Genomic DNA, 7,580 nt, shown 5'->3' with positions numbered 1-7,580 from the left:
TGGTGGGGAGGCCTCACGCCTGTAACTCCTGCCCCGGTGGGGAGGCCACATGCCTTTACTCGTAAAGCGCGTAGTGAAGGGCAGTAAAATGAGATGCGTCGGTCGTTGCCAAAAAGCTGTGCCTGTGAGGCCGTGTTCTGTTCTGACTCACCTTCTGCTGCCTGGACGTGCATTCATTGTGTATGACAAGTCACTGTGGCCGGGCAGTGCAGTCCAACACACACTGACCTCACAGCTTCTGTGGGGTGGGAACCATGACCCACCCTGGTGTGGTGTTCCCACCATCCCGGCATCCGTGTCTGTGTGTCCCCTGCAACCCCTCAACAGTACTGCTCGGGGCTTGACTCACTCTATCACCCACTCGGTTATTTACCAACGATATGGAAAGCAAAAAAAAAGCAGGGGTTGCAATCCCAGTTTCTGATAAACAGACTTTAAACCAACAAAGATAAAGACAAAAGCATTACATAATGGTAAAGGGATCAATGCAACAAGAGCTAACTATCCTAAATATACATGCAGCCAAGACAGGAGATTAATAAAACAAGTTCTTAGAGATCTACAAAGAGACTTAGACTCCCACACAATAATAATGGGAAACTTTTAAAACCCCACTGTCAATATTAGATCAGTGAGAAAATTAACAAGGATATTCAAGACTTGAACTCAGCGCTGGACCGAGTGGACCTAACAGACATCCATAGACCTCTCCACCCCAAACCAACAGAATATACATTCTTCTCGGCACCACACTGCACTTATGCCGAGATTGACCACGTAATTGGGAGTAAAACACTGCTCAGCAAATGCAAACGAACAGAAATTATAACGGTCTCTCAGACCACAGTGCAATCGAAGTAGAACTCAGGATTAAGAAACTCACTCAAGGCCAGGCACGGTGGCTCACGTCTGTAATCCCAGAACTTTGAGAGGCCGAGGCAGGCAGATCACGAGGTCAAGATATCAACGCCATCCTGGCCAACATGGTGAAACCCCATCTCTATTAAAATTACAAAAATTAGCTGGGCATACTGGTGCACACCTGCAGTCCCAGCTACTCAGGAGGCTGAGGCAGGAGAATCACTTGAACCCGGGAGGTGGAGGTTGCAGTGAGCCAAGGTCACGCCACTGCACTCCAGCCTGGGGACAGAGCAAGACTGTCTCAAAACAGAACCTCAAAACCGCACAACTACATGGAAACTGAACAACCTGCTCCTGAATGACTTCTGGGTAAATAATGAAATTAAGGCAGAAATAACAAAGTTCTTCAAAACCAGCGAGAATAGAGAGAAAACATACCAGGATAGCTAAAGCAGTGTCAAGAGGAAAATTTATAGCACTAAGTGCCCACATCAGACAGCAGGGAAGATCTAAAATCGACATCACAGCTGAAAGAGCTAGAGAAGCAAGGACAAGTAAATTCAAAAGCTAGCAGAAGACAAGAAATAACTAAGATCAGAGCAGAATTGAAGGAGATAGAGACACAAAAAAACCTTGAAAAAATCAATGAATCCAGGAGCTGGTGTTTTGAAAATATTAACAAAACAGACTGCTAGCCAGACTAACAAAAGAAGAATCAAGCAGACACCATAAAAAATGATAAAGGGGATATCACCACTGATCCCACAGAAATAGAAACTACCATCAGAGAATACTAGAAATGCCTCTATGCAAACTAGAAAATCTAGATGGAATGGATAAACTCCTGGGTATACACACCCTCCAAAGACTAAACCAGGAAGAAGTTGAATCCCTGAAAAGATCAATAACAAGTTCTGAAATTGAGGCAGTAATTAATAGCCTACCAACCAAAAAAAAGCCCAGGACCAGACGGATTCACAGTGGAATTCTACCAGAGGTAAAAAGAGGAGCTGATACAACTTCTTCTGAAACTATTCCAAACGATAGAAAAGGAGGGACGCCTCCCTAACGCATTTTATGAGGCCAGCATCATCCTGATTCCAGAACCTGGCAGAGACACAGGAAAAGAAAATTTCAGGCCAATATCCCTGATGAACGTTGATGCAAAAATTCTCAATAAAATACTAGGAAATCGAATCCAGCAGCACATCAAAAAGCTTATCCACCATGATCAAGTCAGCTTCATCCCTGGGATGCAAGGCTGGTTCAACATTTGCAAATCAGTAAATGTAATACATCACATTAACAGAACCAAAGACAAAACCCACCTGATTCCCTCAATAGATGCAGAAAAGGCCTTCAATAAAATTCAATACTCCTTTGTGCTGAAAACTCCCAATAAACTAGGTATTGATGTAACATAAAATGTTAAGAGCTATTTGTGACAAACCCATAGCCGATATATCATACTGAATGAGCAAAAGCCGGAAGCATTCCCTTTGAAAACTAGCACAAGACAAGGATGCCCTCTGTCACCACTCCTATTCAACATAGGATTGGAAGTTCTCGCGCAGGGCAAGCAGGCAAGAGAAAGAAATAAAGGGTATTCAGATAGGAAAAGAGGAAGTCAAATTGTCTCTGTTGTGCAGACGACATGATTGTATATTCAGAAAACCCCGTCATCTGAAGCCCAAAAACTCCTTAAGCTGATAAGCAACTTCAGCAAAGTCTCAGAATACAATATTAATGTGCAAAAATCACAAGCATTCCTATATACCAATAACTGACAGCCAAATCATGGGCAAACTCCCATTCACAATTGCTACAATGAAAATAAAATATTTAGAAGTACAACTTACAAGGAGAACTACAAACCACTTCTCAAGGAAATAAATAAGAGAGGACACAAATGGAAAAAATTTACATGCTCGTGGGTAGGAAGAATCAATAAAGTAATTTATGGCCATAAAGTAATTTATAGATTCAGTACTCTTCCCATCAAGCTACTACTGACTTTCTTCACAGAACTAGAAAAAACCTTAAATTTCATAGGGAACCAAAAAGGAGCCTATATAGCCAAGACAATCCTAAGCAAAAGGAACAAAGCTGAAGGCATCAAACTACCTGACTTAAACTATACTATAGGGCTACAGTAACCAAAACAGTATGGAACTGGTACCTAAACAGATACATAAACCAATGGAACAAAACGGATGCCTCAAAGATAACACCACACATCTACAACCATCTGATTTAATAAATGGTGCTGGGAAAACTGGCTAGCCATGTGCAGAAAACAAACTGGACCCCTTCCTTACACCTTACACAAAAATTAACTCAAGATGGATTAAAGACTTAAACCTAAAACCATAAATACTCTAAGGGAAAACCTAGGCAGTACCATTTGGGACATAGGCACTGGCAAAGACTTCATGAGTGAACTACCAAAAGCAATGGCAACAAAAACCAAAACTGACAGATGGGACCTAATTAAAGAGAGTCTGCACAGCAAAAGAAAGCACCATCAGAGTGAACAGGCAGCCTACGGAGGAGAGAAGATTTCTGCAATCTCCATCTGACAAAGGTCTAATATCTAGAATCTACAAGGAACCTAAATTTACAAGAAAAAAACCCCATCCAAAAGTGGGCAAAGGATAGGAACACACTTCTCAAGACATTTATGAGGCCAACAAACATATTTCTAAAAGCTCATCATCACTGGTCATTAGAGACGTGCAAATCAAAACCACAGGGAGATACCATCTCGCGCCACTTAGAACAGCGATCATTAAAAAGTCAGGAAACAACAGATGCTGGCATGATGTGGAGAAATAGGAGCGCTTTTATACTCTTGGTTGGAGTGTAAATTAGTTCATTGTGGAAGACAGTGTGGCAATTCCTCAAGGATCTAGAACCAGAAATGCTGTTTGACCCAGCAGTTCCATTACTGGGTATACACCCAAAGGATTGTAAATTACTCGGTAAAGACACACGCACACGTACGTTTACTGCAGCACTGTTCACAATAGCAAAGACTTGGAACCAACCCAAATGCCCATCAGTGATAAACTGGATAAAAAAATGTGGCACATAGACACCATGGAATACTATGCAGCCATAAAAAAGAATGTGTTCATGTCCTTTGCAGGAACATGGATGTATAGGAAACTAACACAGGAACAGAAAACCAAATGCCGCGTGTTCTCACTCAAAGTGGGAGCTGAACAATGAGAACACATGGACACAGGGAGGGGAGCATCACATACCAGCGTCTGTTGTGGGGTGGGGGACAAGGGAAGGGAGAGCATTAGAACAAATACCTAATGTGTGCAGGCTTAAAACCTAGATGACAGATGGACAGGTGCAGCAGACCACCGTGACACACGTGTGACTATGTAACGAACCTGCACATTCATATTCAGCACATGTATCCCAGAACATCAATAAAAAACAAACCCACTCCCCCCAGCCCTCCCCGCAGCCAGCCTGGACTCCCCACATTTGGGGGAAAAGGCTGCATTTGGAGCCCAAGGTGCCCGTCACGTGCCCACCCCAGGTGAGGCTCGTTCACGCTCGGGGCCTTAGGACACCCCTGGTGTGGCCGCCTTAGGACACCCCTGGTGTGGCCGCCTCCGTCCACAGGAGCTGAAGGGCCTGGCCTTGGCCTCTCAGACCTGGCATCAGCGGGCCTGTGGTTTGCAAGTTTGTAACATGTTGGCTTCACAGGGAAGACAGAAAGAGACAGGCATCCATCCCCCCAGGCCTGTGCAGGCCACCCTCCAGCTGCCCAGGGCATCGGCCGCTGTCCCTGGCCCGGCCTGTGGTGCCATTGTGGACAGCTGCAGCACCTGTCCCCACACCCACCATGGCGTGGCTGGGGTGTCGTCCCAGACCACACAGTCACTGCATGGCAGGGTGGGTGTCCATGTGGCAGAACCCGAAACCTGCAGCCTACCCCCCACCCCGCCACCCGCTTCCTAGGGCCCCACACTCACCAGCTTCACGCAGATGATGAAGGGTGGCCGGGCGGCTCGGAAGTGCAGGATGGGGATGCGGGGCTTGGGCCTTTCCTTAGAGTAAGAGTGGCCATCAGTCCTGCCATCCCAGGAGAGATGCCCTTGGGGTGTGCACAGCCACTGAGTCTGCCCCCACGGGCCTGGGGCTCCGTCAGGGCAGGACCCATGGTCCCCACCACCCCGCCCGGCCCCGTGACAGCCAACTGCAGAACTGACCAGGGTGGGCTACCCAAGTCCCAGACCCACGAGGGAGAGTGGGGTTCTCCTCAAGGGAGGGGCGCTGGGTTGCCCGGAGGCCGGGAGGAGGCGGGTGACCCCGAGGGTGACGCCGCGCGGCCCCGCACACCTGGGAGTCCTCGTGGCAGTAGAAGCCTTTCCTGATTTTGTTCTCGTCCACGTCACAGAATGCCACCACCTGGGGACAGGCACAGAAGGGCAGCTCTGGCGGGGTCGGGGATCAGGGTGGGCAGGGTCCGGGGGCGGAGCAGGGGGATCCGGTTCCCACCTTGCGTTGGTTGGCGGCCGTCAGGCTGCGGTAGAGCCGGCGCCCCTGCTTGCCGGCGTTCCAGATGGTGAAGGCTGCCCAGTGGGGCAGGGCCCGCTCTTCCAGGAAGCGGACACGGTGGGTCCAGATGGTCAACCTGCGGTGGAGAGGAGGGTGACTGGCAGGGCGGGGCCCCCGCGCCTCCTCGTGCCCTCTCGGTCCGAGATTGACACAGGCGCCGCTGCCGGGGGTGGGGGGCACCGGCCGGTGCCTGAGGGAGACTGGCTGCCCTAGAGTCACCTGTCCCGGCTGGAGGCAGCCACACTACTAGGCAGGGACCCGCCCCTTCCATCTGGAAGGTTCTGGAAGGCGGAATTTCTGTGGGACGCAGAGGACTGGACTTGACCCAGTTCCGGTTTCCCATTGAAACCTCTGTCCATAAGGGCACACGCGCCCATCCCATAAAATCGCAGCATTCACACGTGGACGCGACCTGCCTCGGGGTCGCTGCCCCCAGAGCGCTTCCACTCCCCTGGGCCCCTGGTCTCTGTTCTTTCTGCCTCTGCTGTGACAGGCAGACCCTGGGTCGCTGTCCTGGGGACAGGCTCCTTCCTATGACCCGCTGCTCTGCCAGCCGCATCACTGCCCGGACCCCCCGCTGGGCCAGGCCCTTCCCGCCCCACCCTCTGTCCTCCCGCCCCAGCCCCTCCCCATGCGCCCCCATCGCTGTTGGCCGCCACCTGTGGGGCCTCTCCCTCGAGCCTGCTTCTGAGGCTGCCCAGGCGGACCCCATTTTGAAGCCCCAGGAGCTAGAGGGGCCAGAAGCTAGAGGGGCTAGGGGACACAGAAGCCAGATCGGCCTGGGATGTGTCCCTGACGCCGCCCTCCCCAACTGCTGTGGTGCAGCCATGCTGACCCGTGCCTGGCAGGCCCTGACCTGGCCAAGTCTGGGGTGCCCTCTGCTCTGTCAAGGGAGCTGTGTCCATGGGAACCTCCTCTGGGGTGGGGTCTGGGCCATGCCTCGCTGGGTCTCGGAGACACGATGCTGGTGACGGGTCCCCCGAACAGGGCCCTCGTGGGTTCAGCCTCGGGACTGGGGCAGGATTCGGCTGTTCTGTGATTTACCGCCTCCCAGGGTACACGCAGATGTTTTAGTCACGGGGTGGTGCTGGGCTTCTGCGATTTCAGGGGGCTCCCCAGGAGCTCTGGGCTCCTGTAGGGGAATGACCCCCTCACCCTGGACCTCGGACCATCTGTTGTGTGGCCGTTTAGCACACTTCTGAGAGAAACGCACAAGCCAGATGTACTTCAGCCCCCAAAACACCACCCAGGGACAGCCAGGCAACGCACAGCCCTGGCGCCATCCGAGAAAATGAGAGCCGTTCCCAAGGACCAGAGAGCAGTGAACGTCACGGAGTGAAGTCTAAAACAAACACGGATGAGATGCTTGGCACGAGGAGGCGGCCAGGAGCCTCAGAAAGGAATCGTTAATGCCGTTTCCATTTAAGGTAGAGAATGCAGACCTTCCTAGACAGACGATCCCAGGGTCGGGGTCAAAGGGTAGGGCAGAAGTGGGGAAGTGGGGCGAAGGCTGGGGGGAAGTGGGGCGTGCTGCCCCTGAGGCCCCTGACAGGAAGGGGCTGTGGGATCCTGGTGGCCGCCCGGCTGACTTTTGACTCCCCCCAACCCTGTGGCGCCCCATTTGCAGGAGAGCCCCCACAGGCAGTGGGATGGGGGGAGCTGCAGGCTTAGGAGGTGTCAGGGAGGTCCCGCCTGGAGTCCACCTTTCCTCCCCGTCTTCTGTAGCTGCCTCAACTCCCAACCCGCCTGGGACACAGGGACGTCCTGTCCCCATCAGTGACTAGAGGGCACTGAAGTATGCACGTGTGTGTGTGTGTGTGTGTGTGTGTGTGTGTGTGTGTATGTATGGCATGTGTACAGTGTGTGCCTTTGTGCAGGGAGTACGTGCCCGTACTGTGCAGATGTGTGTACATGCACGTGTACCCGTGTGTGCAGTGATGGCACATGCATGCAGTGTGTGTGTATGGCATGTGTGCATGCATACAGTGAGTGCATGTGCATATATGCAGTGTGTGCATGTACAGCATGAATGCATGTATGCAGTGAGCTCGTGTGCATACAGTGAGCTCGTGTGTGCATGTATAGTGAGCTTGTGTGTGCATGTATGCAGTGTGCATGGCGTGAGTGCACATATGCAG

This window comes from Sapajus apella, unplaced genomic scaffold (assembly GCF_009761245.1).
Source record: "Sapajus apella isolate SASKATOON/1434 unplaced genomic scaffold, GSC_monkey_1.0 scaffold48, whole genome shotgun sequence".
Classification (NCBI taxonomy): Eukaryota; Metazoa; Chordata; class Mammalia; order Primates; family Cebidae; genus Sapajus; species Sapajus apella.
The sequence above is the reverse complement of the archived record's forward strand: the minus strand, read 5'-3'. Positions refer to the sequence as shown.